We start from the raw sequence: 18,189 nt of genomic DNA on the forward strand, positions 1-18,189 counted from the left end.
TCTTCGGTGAGAAAGTATTTCCATGAACTTCAAACAGTCCAACATAATCAAATTCTGTTGCATTAACTCCAATATTGTCACCATCAATGAAAGTATCAATTGGTAACCTGTCAACCTTTTTGTTTGCAGCATCCGGATCATCAATCTTTGCCCGGAAGTATGGGTTCCTGGCATACTCTTGGTACTGCCTTCTCTGTATTGTCCGTATTCTCTTAGCCATCCTTTGGAAATCAACTTCTTTCAAAGCTAATTTAAGTTCTCCAATAGTCTTTGCTATGTTTTCAACACGAAATCCTGGAGTTAGAGATCCATCATAGTTTTCAACTTGCATGTTGACCTCATCAATCTGATACTTCAGAAGATTTGTGATGTCTTGAACATCTTGTTGAGCATTTCCCCCAGAAGTTATCTTCTCAATCTCTCTGAGAATTGAGTTGACATTTTCTTTATCGGCAACTTTCTCTCGAATCCCTTGCACAGATTGATAAATGGTCCTAAGATCCATTTCTATGCCTTCATGTGCAGGTGGAGGATTAGTATACGCTTCATCCCAGTATTTTCTAGTATGAATTTCATGTATTGCTCTGGAAAATATGTTCATCTTGTAATTCAACCGATTCTCAGATGTGATTTGTTTGTACATCTCCCAATCATCCAAGGTTCCAAAAACTTGAAATGCTCGATATGCCATATCATGTATAATCCTGCTTTCTCCTGGAGTAGCATTAGTACTACTACCAGCAGGCCAAGTCTTATACCTATCATGTTCGCAAGTTGGGGGGACAGTGACATCATCACCAGGTCGATTATAGGCATTTGTTGCACTGTAAGAGTCTATCCTAAGTGTTTTCTGTTCCCTGGTAGTGTGATTTGGGTTTGTTGGTCGAGCCATGAAGATTTGCTCATCTTCACTTGGTACTTCTGACTCTGTTTCAGAGTAGTAGTACTCTGATTCTTCATCAGACTCCTTGGCTTCCAACATGTCAAGGTATTCGGGTGTCCCCTCTATCTGTGCACCAGTCAACCTTTCTTCAAGGGAGTGGACATAGATCTTCAAATGTTCAATGTCATTGTTTTCTTTCTGTTGAAGCTTTGTGATCAGATCATTTTTATCTGCAATAGTCTTCAACAGATTGTCCTGTTCCTGCCTATAGACTCTAAGTTGCTCAGTGAGGTTGCCTACCTGTCTTTTGATGTTCAGGTTAGAAGCATTAACAAGCTCCAGCTTGATCTTGCCAATGTCTATGTTCAAAGCCTTCAAAACTGCATCCATTTTCTTGTCATACAACAAGAATTTGGCTTCAAAATCTTTTGTTACATTCACCGTGTCGGTCTTGTTTGTTTCAATCCATTGATGTATGTTATGCTTCTCTAGTTCTTTTGGATCCAACTTTAATAGCCAAAACAAGTATTTCCTTAGCACTTCAATCTGAAACTCTGCATTGGCTTTATCCTGATCGATGACTAAATTTCTAAGGGAGTACTTCGAAGCATAGTTCCCATGCTTTGTATCGGTTTCAACATTTTCTAGTGGGAAGGATATCGCATTCTTACGATCTCCGAGGCCTAAAGCCTCATCGACAAACGAGAAGAGATTTGTCATTATTGATTCCATCATCTGGTAAACATCCTTGCAGTTGATGTCTACCTCTTTGGAAAATCCATCAGGGTTCTTCCACTTGACCTTCCGACTCTTTGGACGGCTACCTAAACCAACCAGTGTGTTGATTTCAGACACCACTTTTTCCTTTCGCTTTTCATTCTCGGATTCCAACCTCTGTCCTAGCAGACAGGTCATCAAAACGGCTAGAGACAAAGGACTTGAGATCATTAATCATTGAGTGAGTCTTGGTAGCATCATCTTGAAGGTTCTTAAACCATTTCTCTACACTTGCATCACAGGTTTCTTCATTATGATTATGGCTGTAGATGCATTTCTTGATAAGAGAGGAACATCAGCCAACTCTCTCACAAGGCAGTCATACAGACTCCCATGACCTTCTGGCATAACCAGAGTGGTAGTCACAAACTTACTATAGTTGTTTATTTCAAACATCAAATTACCACATTGAGAGCAAACCATTTTTGCAGAGTAAGATAAACTGAATGTGTGAAAAAAATACTTCTAGAGACCACTGATTCTGATATGAAGCACTAAGAGAGTTTTTACTTAGATTGGAGAACTCAATGACTCATATGAAGTAGGTACGAATTGCAGTTTATTAACTCTCGCCTCATGAAAGAAAGTCGGAATCTTAGTGAAATGTTACCACACCAACATCACGTAATCTGACAATTTGTCTGTCCTGCCAATCGCACTGCATGGTCAATCAAGCTTCCTATAACTCACTTGAAACTCTGGCATTCTTGCATGATCAATCAGGCTCCCTGCACATGCTTCAAGTGATCAGTACCATAGTCACAAGTATCAGTCTCAACTATATTACATAAAGGAAAATCTCCAGATAATATAGGTTTAATTGATAAATCTCAGAAAAAATTCAGCATTTAATATTTTTAATAAAATATAAAATAGCATAAATAAGTAAAAAAAGTAGCATGCTTACATAATAAAATACACATAATAAAAAATAAGTAAAAAATATAAAATAAAGAAGAAAAAACATATTAAGATATAGATAAAAATAAAAAACTAAAAGTAACTGAAAATATCATGATATTATTGTGACAATATCACTGTAAACTTATCTTGAGAAAATCATTTTAACCAAAAAGCTATATATAGAAAATATTTTAGATGACAACAAACTGGTCCATTTATTGAATTGTGCGTCATCCTTGAGCAGGGACCATGCTAATCTATCGTTCCAATTTTATTGGATGTCTCCGAAGAGACATATATAGCAAATATTTTCAATATATCAGCGATATCCCAAACCATGATTAGTACACAAAGTGTTGGACAATTCATAACACGAATGAACACAGGTTACTTTTCACTCAGAAGAGGAATAGTCTGTTGAAAATTTCAGTATAAACTTGCACAATTCAGGCTAAGCTTATACACAGCAAAGAACTCATGACTTGGCAAATTTTCACAACTGCACTAGTTTCAGAACAAGAAACTTACTGGACTGTTGATCAAAGGATGGAAGACAAAGTGTGTAAAGGCTAGAAGATGTGATGCCATGCCACTAACCCAAGGCAGCCCTTTTATAGACAAAATAAAATCCACAAGGGAATGCCTCAGGAGGTAGCTGTTCCCTTTTTTATGTGCATGGAGAAATAATGTGTTGGTATTATGAGGGCCAACTGCTTCTGTAATGGTATTAAAACAACTAGTCCTCCAAGTCCACAGGCTACGGCTATTTCCCCGTTAGTCATGATTGTAAGGTGACGCCATCCTCTCTATCGTCATCAACAGCCAGCAGCCCAATCGTCAACAAGTCTACTTTCACTTTCACACGTACCTAAATTGCCTAGCAAGACTCTTCGGAGTTTTGGGGAGCCAAAAGATAACGTGAATTATGACACTTCGGGCATACATTTATAATTATGGTTCAGAGTCATAAACGTAAGCTTGAAGTGTTATTATGATGGTTCAGAATCATAAATGTATGCTTGAAGTTTTGAACTGTCATAATTCATGTCCTCTTTTGGCTCCCCACAAACTCCGAAGAGTCGTTCAAGGCATGACAAAATCTTATGATGAAAAGTTGAGTTCCTCGAAAAAAATCACAGAAAATATCAGCATATATAAAAATGAAAAATACAAGAAACTGAACAAAAATAAAAAAAATATATGTTAGAAAGTTATGCAGCGGAATAAACACAAGCCATTATTACTTGGTTCGGCCAATGCCACTGGCGATGAAGTAGCAGATATTTTCACTATATCAAAAAAAAGATTACAAAAGTTAAAAATGGTTTTTTTTTTTTTTACAGAAAACCTAAAGCAGAACACCTAAACTCACAACAAGTTATTTGAACAAAAAAAAAAACCCTAAAAAGAACATTTATAGGACCTTGTGTTCATACCGTGGGAGCTTCGCCCCCGCAGCCCCACGAATTCATTGGTGGGCTACTGTATTGGGCCTGACGTTTGATCAGTCCCTCCGCTACCACTACAGACTTTCAAAAAATTCCTAAATATATGATTTCTTCAAGTAACATGTGTGGAGTTGTAACATGGAATTCAAGGCACATATCAACAATATAAGAAAACCTTAAAATTTGAAAAGTTAGTATATGGTTTAATTTTGTGCTCTTTGTTCTCATATATTGTCGTCTTTTGCAAATATCATATTAAATCATGATCTTTCTAAATGTTGTGTGTATTTTTAACCATGCATAAAAAATATACTGGAGATGGAAATTGAACCCTAAGGGGTTCGTACAGAGTATGATGCAAACGAGGGTACATAAGGCAACAAGAAGAAAAAATGACTCTCTCTCTCTCTCTCACACACACACACACAGTCACCCTCCCTCCTGGTTCACTTTCTTAGCAGGACACCAGCTCCCTCCTGTTGTCTCACATGTGCAATATCTTCAATAAGCAACGAGAAGTGAAAATTCATTGAGAATAATAATAAAAGGGTGATGACAAGAAGTCATGTGCAATATCTTCAATTTATTTTTATCTTTTGTTTTTACAACGCATAATAGTTTTTTTTTTCATATAAGAACGGGAAAACAACCCAGGGTAGTTCCATCATACATTCAATCCTAGTCATCCAATCAACGGCTAGACAGTTCTGCTGGATGGCTAGGATTGAATTAAAAAGATGGGACCCGTGTAAACCTGAATGCATCCCCTTGATGCCAGAGAGCCATGCATCGGCTTCGGCTTACACAAGGAGAATAACGCCCGCAGGAATCGAACCCTATACCTTTCAAAATATAAATAAAAAACAGTCGTACGTAGCACGATACCTTTCAACGTATCACAAGCTAAACAAACCCATTAAATCCGCTCGCCTGTTTCACTTCTTTCCCACTGCATTACTTCACACGTTTAATCTTATTAAATTATTCAACTAATTCCGTACCATGACGACAGCCATCATGTGGAGATTTGTTGGCAACTTCATGGTGGGTAGCTACCTGTCTTCCAGAACTCATAATTAAAACTCTTAGTCACTGGCCTTATCCATCCTCCTCTGTGTCCCTCTGGGGAATAAATATGCCCTTGACTTCATTGCTCCAAAGATTCAGGAGCAGATAATGTGAAAAACTACAAAGAAAAGATGTTTTTTATGATGTAGATCTTAAGGGCGTGTCTGATTGCTTGTTCGAGCTGGACAGTTTGAACCATGCTAAATCGAGCACAGACATGTTCTTATACAGAACAGTACTACACAATCAAACGCACCCTAAATAATATTGTCACAGGACAGTAACAATGGATTGAATTTGGTTGGACGTTTAATCTAAATCCAACACATTATTTTCAGATGTGGATCTTAAAATAGAGATAAAGTGTGTTTTTAAATCTGATACACACTTGTGGTTTTTTTTTTCCAATTCAGATCAATATTTTTCTGCTTGATCTGTGCTCAGATCAATTGTTCTGATTCGTTTGCACCTCCAGATTGCTGCCAAGCAGATGGAATTAGACCTGGACCTAACCAAGTGGATCCGAAAAGCTTATTGGGTTGTCAGCAGGACCTGCAACATAGTTGAACTTTTGACCCGTCTCGGCAGGCCTTTCAAAACCAATCCTCTACACCATCAAAAAAAAAAAAAAAACAATCCTCTTCACGATCTGAACTCTAACATAGTTCAAGCACCCTTCTCTCCCTGTAGAAAATAGTTTTTCCTGGTAAGAACTGAGTTGGGTATATAAAGACAGACCCGGAACAAGATCCAGCACCCAGTTCTCTCAGGCAAGATTGTGGTGAATGACAAGTCCTTATTTTCCACGCCCCTCAAGTTAAATATGCTATTATTCTGGAAAATCAACATAAATTCTCGTTTTTTTGGATAGGCCAAGGGAAAAAAACCCTCATCACCGATAGCGTATTGGTTGGCCTCCTGTTGGTAAAGCACTTGAAGTCCCCCTGCCCACCGAGGAGTACAGTCGGCTTCAACCTTGCGGCAAGGGAAACACTTACGGGTTTAGAACTTGTGATGTACGTCAACTTGGTGATATTCACAAGTCTCCCCTACCAGATGAGTGGAACCCTTGTAGGCAGCCTTGATTATCCTTGTCAGTATTTGGGTATGCACATTATGGTCCAACTGAAAATCAGGTCGAATTTGGTTTCAGGCTATCCAATTTGGCTGTACGTGGCTAAATTTTGTAACTGGGTTGGATTTGGAATGGATGTGGCTAATATCATATCCCACTAACGAGATGGCTAATGGGATTTGAATTCGGATTCAGATTTGGATGGTGAAAAGCTCATAACGAATACACTTTTTTTTACATGTAAACAGATTTAAATATCCATCACATTTTGGAAATTCCTTGAATTCGGTGGCCAAAAATCAAAACCATATCCGCATCTGCTTGTAATCGGATACGGTTTTGGCTTACGAATCCTACTAAATGGAGTCTGATTCACATAAAGTCCGATCTGTTGACATTCCATGACAAAGGGTCTCGTAATAAACTGCACACACACACATATATATAGTAATGGGTAGGTGCAAAATGGTTTTTTTCATTTTATTTTTAAATCCTGACTGTGATAAGCTCTTGAAGTGTGATTCCGCCACATGGATGGGTTTTTATAAGGTTCGAAAAATCAACAGTCCAAATTTTTTTATAAAATTTTGAGGCTTCAAATATCATTTTTTCATCGAAAACACATGATCCAGGTGTGGATTCCTCTTAAATCGACCATGTTCAACACATTTATGGGTATTTAAAGTTTAAAAATGATATTTTAATATTTAAAGTTTAAAAAATTAGGTATCATTCAATTTTCAAACATTGAAGAACCTGCTTGCATGTTAGAACCTGGAATTAGATAACCTCTTTCCCTGTAAGAGAGAGAGTGTATAGGATCATGGCTCAGAATCATAATTGTATGCTTGAAGTGTCATAATTCATGTTATGCTTTTGGCTCCCCCAAACTCCGAAGAGTCATGCATGGCAATTTAGATACGTGTGAAAGTGAAAGTAACTTGTTGACGATAGAGAAGATGACGTCACCTTACAATTATGAAGAACGGGGAAATAGCCGTGACCTGTGGACTCGAAGGACTAGTTGTTTTAATACCAATGCAGAAGCAGTTGAACTTCATAATACCAATACATTATTTCTCCATGCACATAAAAAAGGGAACAGCTGCCCCCCCCCTCCTGAGGCATTCCCTTGTGGATTTTATTTTGTCTATAAAAGGGCTGCTTTGGGTGAGTGGCATGGCATCACATCTTCTAGTAAGTTCCTTGTTCTCAAACTAGTGCAGTTGTGAAAGTTTGCCAAGTGAGTTCTTTGTTGTGTATAAGCTTAGCCTGAATTGTGCAAAATTCAACATACTTTATTCTTATTTTGAGGTAAAACCTGTGTTTTTTCTTGCCTATTCTTGCTATGAATTGTCACACACACACACACACACACACACACACACATATATATATATATATATATATATAGCTTTCTTTGGGTAAAATGATTAAAAAAACAACCCGCTTGTTTGGTAGGAGCAGTTTGTCCACGTCACTTGTGTTTGGCAGTTCCAAGTTCAAATCCCAATGGTATGGTTATATAACTAGTGGGGGTCTGCCTAACCCCATCTTGCCTATCTAAAAAAATGATTTAAAAAGAAATTATCACGATATTTCTCAACAATATTTTTAAAGTGATATTATTGCAATAATATCATGATATTCTCAGTTACTTTTACTTTTTTTTATTTCTTTTCTATATCTTAAATATGTTTTTTCTCCTTTATTTTATATTTTTATATTTTCACATTTTTATTATGTGTATTTTATTATGTAAACATGGTATTTTCTTACTTATTTATGCTATTTTATATTTTATTATAGCTTTTAAACACTGATATTTTTCCAAGATTTATCGACTAAACCTATATTATCACAAGAATTTCCTTGCTGTAATATAGTCATGATCGATACTTGTGACTATGGTACTGATAACTTGACGCATATGCAGGAAGTCTGATTGATCATGCAAGAGCGCCACTCAGTTGCAAGTGAGCTATAGCGAGTCTGATTGACCATGCATTACATATTGGCAGGAGAGACAAAAGTGGAGTACGCAATGTTGGTGTGGTAACATTTCATTAAGATTCTGACTTTCTTTCAAATCCAAGTAAAACTCTCTTAGTTCTTCATATCAGAACCAGTGGTCTCTCTAAGTACTTCTCTCACACATTCAGTTTATCTCACTCTGCAAAAATGGTTTGCTCTCAGTGTGGTAATTTGATGTTTGAAATAAACAACTATAGTAAGTTTGTGACTACCACTCTGGTTATGCCAGAAGGTCATGGGAGTCTGTATGATTGCCTTGTGAGAGAGTTGGCTGATGTTTCCTCTCTTATCAAGAAATGCATCTACAGCCATAATCATAATGAAGGAACCTGTGATGCAAGTGTAGAGAAATGGTTTAAGAACCTTCAAGATGATGCTACCAAGACTCACTCAATGATCAATGATCTCAAGTCCTTTGTCACTAGCCGTTTTGATGACCTGTCTGCTAGGATAGATAGGTTGGAATCCGAGAATGAAAAGCGAAAGGAAAAAGTGGTGTCTGAAATCAACACACTGGTCGGTTTAGGTAGCCGTCCAAAGAGTTGGAAGGTCAAGTGGAAGAACCCTGATGGATTTTCCAAAGAGGTAGACATCAACTGCAAGGATGTTTACCAGATGATGGAATCAATAATGACAAATCTCTTCTCGTTTGTCGATGAGGCTTTAGGCCTCGGAGATCGTAAGAATGCGATATCCTTCCCACTAGAAAATGTTGAAACCGATACAAAGCATGGGAACTATGCTTCGAAGTACTCCCTTAGAGATTTGGTCATCGATCAGGATAAAGCCAATGCAGAGTTTCAGATTGAAGTGCTAAGGAAATACTTGTTTTGGCTATTAAAGTTGGATCCAAAAGAACTAGAGAAGCATAACATACATCAATGGATTGAAACAAACAAGACCAACACGGTGAATGTAACAAAAGATTTTGAAGCCAAATTCTTGTTGTATGACAAGAAAATGGATGCAGTTTTGAAGGCTTTGAACATAGACATTGGCAAGATCAAGCTGGAGCTTGTTAATGCTTCTAACCTGAACATCAAAAGACAGGTAGACAACCTCACTGAGCAACTTAGAGTCTACAGGCAGGAACAGGACAATCTGTTGAAGACTATTGCTGATAAAAATGATCTGATCACAGCGCTTCAACAGAAAGAGAACAATGACGTTGAACATTTGAAGATCTATGTCCACTCCCTTGAAGAAAGGCTGTCTGGTGCACAGATAGAGGGAACACCCGAATACCTTGATATGTTGGAAGCCAAGGAGTCTGATGAAGAATCAGAGTACTACTACTCTGAAACAGAGTCAGAAGTACCAAGTGAAGATTAACAAATCCCCACTGCAGATCCCGAAAAAAATGAAGTCTGAGATTGTTGTTTCAGTGGCAGGTGATGATATCTACAAAGGCGTGTGGAGCATGGTGGCTGCAAGTTTCTGATGCAAATTGTCTGCGTGGTATCACTTCAGAATAAATACTCTTGTGGAGACTACTAGCAATAAAAGCTGTTTGTGAAAAGAACAAGTGATATGTGTTCTTTCTTGTGGTCGCTGAGTGTGGAGTTAGTGCATGTTGGTTGCATTGCATAAGAGTATTATGCATGTGTTTAGCTGCTTTCTAGGTCTAGAGCTTGTTTGGCTCCCTTGCTCTTGCTGGGAGCTATCAATCGGCCCCTTGGTCCTGCCTTCGATGTTTCCTGATTGATGTTTTAATAAAAGTTGGTCTTTCTTAAAGTGTGTATTTCTTATTTCATTGTTCTAAAATCTATTCTTTAATTTGTAATATAAAAAAGTGCATTTTATTGAAATATTATTAAAAAAACCATTTATAAAAGTTGCACGTATCCGTACCCGTATCAGCGTGTCATAGCGTGTATGGTGGTGTCACCATCGACACGCAGGCCAAAATGGCATCTCTGCAACATAACAAAAAACCTAAGATCACCTTTTGCATCATGTCATCAACTTCAGTATAACATGGCAAGCGGTAACCAATCAAGGATTGTAGCCTGATGGATTTGGATTTTAGTCAGACTTAGGCTGGAATTCCTATGCAAAATCCAATACCGAGTCTGAATTTGATTATTTATCTGATCTTACTTTGGCTACCAGATCCGACTAATCAGATTTGGATTCAGGTCAGATGTCAGAATAATATCCGACCCTGGCCAACATCCCTATGTCTAAACAAACCGTGCATTGACTGGTAAAGTAATAATAAGAAAAGAGGATACCATCCTTTGACATAGGATGGGTTCCATCCTATGTCCTGACCATTCAACTGAAGCTTATGGACAGCTAGCATCAGTCCGCATTCAGGTGAAAATGTGAACCAATCCTAGCCGCTTATTGGACAGCTAGCAATGAATGCAGGATGAACACCATCCAATGTCAAATGATGGGATCCATACTCATCGAATGTGGTAACAAATGGCATCCAGATACGTTAATCGCATGGCTTATGTCTCGGATTAGTCCTTCCAATTCTTTTCTTTTTCCTTTCAGAGTGGTTGATGCTCTATATGAATGACATTTAGAGTATATCGAATGGGTGGCTGAGAGTAAAGCTGATCTGACTGTCAACTGGTAAAGGGTTTGGATAGCTAGGTGCGCTAGCCACTTTACCCCTACACTGATCTGGGCCTCTTATTGGATGGAAGATTAAGTGCAATGTGATGGCATACTTTTAGTGTGCCGCTGCACCTGATCACCCTCTATCTTTGAGATACAACTTGTCCACTATGACCATGTGGTTGAATTATAAGCGGTCAAACATGAAACAGAAATCGATGTCACTTTTTAGTGACAACAAAGGTAAGCATGGACTTGTATGCATGTGGTATATATATATATATATATATATATATATATATATATATATATATATATATATATATATATATATATATGTGTGTGTGTCACTAAATCCGTTTATGCAATAAATACATACATTGTCCGAAGGCCGCAACATCTCAATAAAAAAAGATTCACATGGACATTTCATGAAATTCACATAAAGTATTTACAAACATAGCTAACTTAAATCTTAAAATATGAGATTCACATATGAAATACGCACATCTTCTGAGATTTGCAACCCCGATGGAAACCTTTTATAATTTAAAAGTTTTAGTTCAATAGGTTTTCTTCATACATTTGTGGCAGTCCTGAGATTCACGTAGACATCATGCAAACAACCTTTAACTAAAAACTCTCTTAAAATCAGGATGTACATCTGCAAATGTATGATCGGCATTTGCAAATATCTATTGTGAATGTCCTTACCTTCGCATATTTTTTTATTTGAGCTCAGCAATTTCATGTTACAGATTTGCAGACGTCACGACCTTCGTGCAGATACCATGCATACCTCCTTTAACTAAAAACTCGCATAATGTCTAGACGTACATCCACAAATGTATGAAGTGAATTTCGCAAATATGTATTGCAAATATACTATTAATACAATGTCAATCTATTTTACTTGCGAATGCTATTTTACGAATGTTCGTACCTTTGCATGCTTTCTAGTTCATATATAAAGTCATTGACAGTATTTTTTTTCGTTTTTTTGTTTCTTGTTAGAACTTTAAACTATCTTTCTTTATAACCCTAACCTTTTTTTTTCCTCTCGTGACAATTCATCCAACAATATTTCGGCAAGATTGCATAAACTTTTTGGTCAACCTTTTCTGTCTTTTGGCTCACAAAAACTTAAGACAAAAAATGAGTTCCATATGTTATCTTGCATACGTACGCCCATACTTTATGTGAATGTTCAGTTAAAGGAGGTTCGCATGGTATCTGTGTGAAAGTTGTGACGTTCGCAAATGTGCAATGCAAACTTGTCGAGTTCTAATAAGAAAACATGCGAAGGTAAGGACATTCTCAACAAACATTTGTGAAAGTCGGTGATACATTTGTGGACATACGCCCTAACTTTAAACGAGTTTTTAGTTAAAAGATGTTTTCATGATGTCCGCGCGAATGTTATAACTGCTGCAAATGTATGAAGCGAACATGTTGAGCTGAAATTTTTTAGTTCTAGAAGGTTCGCATCGGGCCTGTGAATCTCAAAAAATTTACACATTTTATATGTAAATATCCCATGTTGGGATTCAAGTTAACTATGTTCACAAATACTTTATGTGAATTTCATCAGGTCAATGAAATGTTCATTTGAATCTCTTTTTAATTGTGATATAACTTTACATATCTATCTATCGGGCAGACATCAACAGGGTTGCATGTGCGAAGGGTAAAAATATCCTAAAAAAGTCAAGAATCAAATTTTTTTATGATGAAAAGGATTTTGAACGAGGCATTTATGAAATCATGTCATTTTACAAGGACAATATGGTTATTGTTTGAAGAACATGTATGTGATGGATCAACAATAGAGCTGCTAAACAAATGAGCTGCTCATTCGTGATCGGTTCATGTAGCTGGTGAGCCGAGTCATGAGCAGCTTGTTTAGATTAAATGAGTCGAGCCCAAACATAGGTTGTTTGACTCAGCAGAACTCATATAGATAAATAAATAAATAAATATATATATAGTATGTATAATATATAAAAAAGAATAATATATAAAATATATATTAAAAGAGAAGGATAAATGAAAATATATACATAAAATATGATCTAGTAAGTGTGATATATAAAAAAAATATATTTTAAGTATAGCATATAAAAAATATATTTTCCATGTACCAATAACATGGAGTGTTTTTACACGAGCCAGCTCGTCTCGTTCCAGGACGAGCCAAACTTGGCTAAAAATGAACACGAGCAGAGCCACGAGCTCAATGGTAAACAAGCCCAACCCAAACAAGCCCTGTTGGTTCATTTACCAGCCCTGATCAGCAGTGTTTAAATTGTCCAGCTTGGACAAGCAATCAAAGCTCTCTTGTTTGTAGATTTTCACATTATCTGCTCCTAAAAATGCTCCTGAATCTTTGGAGCAATGAAATCACGGGCTCATTTCTTGAACAAAGCGATGAGCCCCTGAAGGACTTACGAGGAAGGATTAAGGCCAGTGACTTGAGAGTTTTAATTACGAGTACTGGAAGACAGATACCCCACCATGAAGTTGCCAACAAATCTCCACATGATGGCTTCTATTGATTCTTGAGGTGTGAAGTTGTGCAGGGAAAGCATTTAATAGGTTTAATCGTGATGTAACCGGAGTAGGTGAATTGGGTTGAATGATATAATAAATTTTTTTTTTTTTAAATATGTGAAGTTGTGCAATGGAAAACAATGGAGCTGGAATAGGTCATGGGGAGTAAGTGAAACAGGCAAGAGGATTTAATGGGTCTTATTAGTTTGAACAAACTATTGTAGGTACTGTGAAGAAAGTGAACCAAGAGAGAGAGAGAGTATCATTTCTCATCTTGTTGCCTTCTATGCCCTAGTTAGAATCAGTCTCTACGAACCCATTTATGGGTTCCATTTCCAGTATATTTTTTTACGGTCACAAATACCCACGATATTTTGAAAAATCATGATTAGTGTGATATTTTCAATAGTCAACAGGATACCAAAGAGCACAAATCTTAACCTGATACTAGCACTTTTTAAATTTTAACATTTTCTTATATTTTTACATTTTTTGTATATGCACACTTTTGCTAAAATTTTCGACAAACAAGGAAATACATGAGGATTGTGTTGCAAATCATTTATTTCACAATGTCCAAATAAATCATTATGTTTGCATATTGTTGTGATCGCAATAAATTTACATGACCAACAGATTGGGTTCATTGACCAGACCAAGCAATATAGGCTGGAGCTTCTCCAAGCTTAATGATAAACACACACCACACGCATGAAGAGATGCAACAATTTAACGTGGTTTTAATGTGCCTACGTCCATGGATGAAGAGAGGCTAACAGCCAATATATTATTTTCATACCCTCACGGCTACAGAAGAAGCCCTATATAAAGGAAAAAACTAACACCCCAACTGAAAAAGGAAGCCATCGGATAAGAACAAGAGAAAGCCTCCGGATAAGAACAAGAGAATACATAAACAACACGCTAATCTAAAAACCGTTTTTCTAATAGAGAGGCAAGTCCGATAAGGACTCTACCCTCATACGCATCCAACAATCTCCCCCCTCAAGTTGGTGCGCAGATGTCTATCTGACCCAACTTGTAGCTTAATTTGTGATGCTTCTCACGACTTAGGGACTTGGTGAAGATTTCAGCTAGTTGCTCATGGCTACCAACATAGAAAGTGTGAATTTCTTTAACTTGAATCTTTTCCCTTACAAAATGACAGTCGACTTCAATATGTTTGGTTCTTTCATGGAAAACGGGATTGGCTCCAATGTACATAGCAGTCATATTATCACACTTGAGTTCCATTGGTTGGATCATTTTTATCCCCATGTCATAAATGAGCACTTTAATCCAGATGAGTTCACATGTACACGTTGTCATGGCACGATACTCAGCTTCAACACTAGATCTAGCAACAACTGACTGTTTCTTGCTCTTTCAAGTAACAAGTTTACCACCAATAAAAGAACAGAAGACCGTAGTCGATCTTCTATCATTCGGGTCACCTGCCCAGTCGGCATTAGTAAATCCAACAATATCAAGGTTTTCATTTTTCTTTATAAGGATCCCCTTACCTGGGCTTCCCTTGAGATACCTGAGAATTCTGTGAGCAGCTTCGACATGAGTGGCTCGTGGTTGATGCATAAACTGACTTATTACGTTGACCGCATATGTGATATCTGGCAGAGTAATAGTCAAATAAATTAATTTTCCCACGAGCCTTTGAAAACTCTCAATGTTTGAAACAACCTCTCCATCACTTTTCTTTAATTTGCAGTTAGTTTCAAGAGGAGTTTCTGCAACTTTTGCCCCAATTATACCAGTGTCTTTGAGAAGGTCCAACGTGTATTTCCGTTGACACAAGAAAATTCCTTTTTTTTAGTGTGCCACTTTGATGTCAAGAAAATACCCTAGTTTGCCCAGATCTTTGATTTTGAATTTGTCATGCATGACCTCTTTGGTTTTCTGCATCATAGTTGTATTGTTCCCTGTTACAATTATGTCATCAACATAGACCACCAGAATCACAGTGCCCTGTGATGAAATATGCACAAACATGATATAGTTCGCAATACTCTATCTATATCCGATTTTAACAAGGACTTGGCTAAGTTTGGCAAACCAGGCTCGAGGAGATTGTTTGAGGCCGTAAATAGATTTTTGAAGCTTGCAAACTTTTTCACCCTCACACTTAAACCCAGGTGGAGGGTCCATATATACTTCTTCTAAATCACCGTGGAGAAACACATTTTTTACATCTAATTGATAAACTCCCCATTGTTCAATTGCAACAACTGAAAGAAGAATACAATTATAACTCATCTTAGCAATGGGAGCAAAGGTCTCAGAAAAATCAATTCTTTCTTTCTGTTTATACCTCTTAGCTACAAGCCTTGCTTTGTACCTTTCGACAAAACCATCACTATTGTATTTGATTTTATATATTCATCGACATCTCACAGTTCTTTTTCCTTGAGGCAACTTGACTAATGTTCAAGTATTGTTTTTCAGCAAGGCTCCCAACTCGTCATCCATTGCCTTTTTCTATCGAGAATCTTCAAACGCTTATGTATAACTAGATAGTTCATGATGACCATAAATCTTAGACGAGTATACTTGATAAGGCTTGGATAGTTTTGAAAAATCAAATTGAAACTCTATAGAATGGGATTTAGATATTTCAGTAGTGCAATAAGAGTAATAATCTCTGAGTCTAACAAGAGGTCGTGTGGGTCGAGAAGATCTTCTGATATTTTCGATCTCTTAAGTAGAGTGGGGTATAGCCTGACTCAGGTTGGAATCAGACACATAATTAGAGTCAACATTGGGATTTGGTATAGACTGGTCGACATTAGGATTCAGCATGGAAGGGTTGAATGTTTCTTGATTGGAAAAGTCGGTTGGGCCATCAGGACTAGGTTCAGTTAACGACACTGGAATAGGCAAAAAAGGTCTAGGTATGGGACTTGTTATATCCGGCTAATTCTCCCCCTTACTAGGACACGGGTAGTAAGCCTCATTTTAAAAAAAATTCACATCTCTTGAAATGTACAACTTTCTTGTGATGAGATCAAAACACTTAAAACCCCTTATTTGAAGACAGCCAACAAAAACACATTTAACAACTCTTTTTTCAAGCTTGTTTCAGAATTTGTCTTGAAGATGAACAAAACACTTGCACCCGAAAACTTTCAAATGTTTGATGAACATTTTACGACTTCTCAAACTTTTCATAGGTATTTCATTTCCCAGACTGGAACTCGGGACTTGGTTTATAATGTAACACACAGTAGCTATAGCATCCGCCCAATATTATTGGGGCATGTTCATCTGAAATATGAGAGACCGGGTAACGTTGAGTAAGTGCCGATTTTTTCTTTCGGCAACCCCATTTTGCTACGGAGTTCCAGCATAGATGGTTTGGGGCAATATACCTTGTTGGGTCAAAAAATTACTAAGGATGTCATTAATGTATTCGCCTCCATTACCAGATCTTAGATGTTTTATCTTGCGTTCATATTGAGTAAGAACAAGATTATAAAAGCTTTTGAAAACTTTGGCCACTTCATGTTTATGTTTCAGAAAATATACCCAAGTAACACGAGATTTATCTTCAATGAATATAACATAGTATTTAAAACCAAACACAGAGTTAACTCGGGCTGGACCCCACACATCAATGAACAACTTCAAACAATACATTGCTTTTAGTAGAGGAAATCTGAAAAGGAAGACGAGTTGCTTTAGCAAACTCACAAGCATCACACACTAAATTATCATGGCAAAGTTCGGGGAGTAAAAGCTTTAAAACTCTAGCAGAAGCATGTCCAAGACGAGAGTCCCAAAGACTATAAAGATTACTGGATTGAGCACAGCTTAAGAAAACCTTTGTTGGCTAACTGAAGACGTATAGTCCATCACATTCTAAGCCTGTACCAATCACCTTCTTCGTTTTCCTGTCCTAAAAAACCACACCCTTTGAGGAGAAAAGGGTCAAACAATCACGAGTCTTTGTAATCTTACTCACAGATATAAGATTAGCAACAAGTTTAGGAACAATAAGCACTTTAGAGTCACAATTTTGATTTATAAGCCTAATATTTTTTTTCCCGACGACCATCATGATGGATCCATCAACAGTGTACACGGGTTTTTTTATGCTCGTCAAACTGTTGCAGCAATTTGTCATGTGGTCAGAAGCCCCAAAATCTACAATCCATTCATTATTTGAAAGATATGAAAAACATGCATGAATCTTACCTTGCTGATCAACATGAACGTCACTAACCGGAGAGGTGGTGGCTATGTTGCTCTTGGCCATTTTCTTAAAGAACCGGGTCAGATCTTCTTTGGTGACAAAGTTTGCCAAATCCTTTTTTATACCTATCTCCTTGTCTTGGTTAGGTCGACCAACAAGGTCTCAACACCGATCTTTGGAGTGGCCCAGGTTTTTGCAATACATGCATTTGATTTTAGGCCTTGCCTTAGATCGGTCTTGGGAGGTATTATTGAAAGTCTCAACCGATTGATGCTTCTTAAAATTGACCTGAAATGCCATCCGTTCAGATTGCTCTTCCTTAATTTTAGGACCTGCATTCATAACCTTTCTGCGAGTTTCTTCCCGTTGGATCATGGCACAAACGGTGTTGTAATATGGCAGGAGCGTAATCATTAAAATTTGGCTTCGCAAATTCTCATAATCTGGGCCAAGGCCAGCTAGCACTTTAAATGCCTTGTCTTCCTCAAGACATTTTTTATTTTCAAGAATATCTCCAGTTGGAGGACGATATTGGAGTAATTCATCCCACATCCCCCTAAGAGTACCAATGTAAATGCTAAAGGGTTTGTCTTCATGTGTATATTTAGCAATTTTCAGTTGAAGTTCGTATACTCTTGCAAGATTGATATGTTCTCTATAGATTTCTTTAACC

General features: G+C 37.3%; 1 pseudogene; it reads right to left on the minus strand.

Moving 5' to 3' along the window:
- Positions 1 to 2,763: 2,763 nt before the first annotated feature.
- LOC149830687 (U6 spliceosomal RNA) lies at positions 2,764 to 2,857 on the minus strand (annotated as a pseudogene).
- Positions 2,858 to 18,189: the final 15,332 nt, after the last annotated feature.

The sequence above is a fragment of the Nuphar pumila genome, chromosome 8 (genome assembly GCF_984573655.1).
Source record: "Nuphar pumila chromosome 8, dmNupPumi1.hap1.1, whole genome shotgun sequence".
Lineage (NCBI taxonomy): Eukaryota > Viridiplantae > Streptophyta > Magnoliopsida > Nymphaeales > Nymphaeaceae > Nuphar > Nuphar pumila.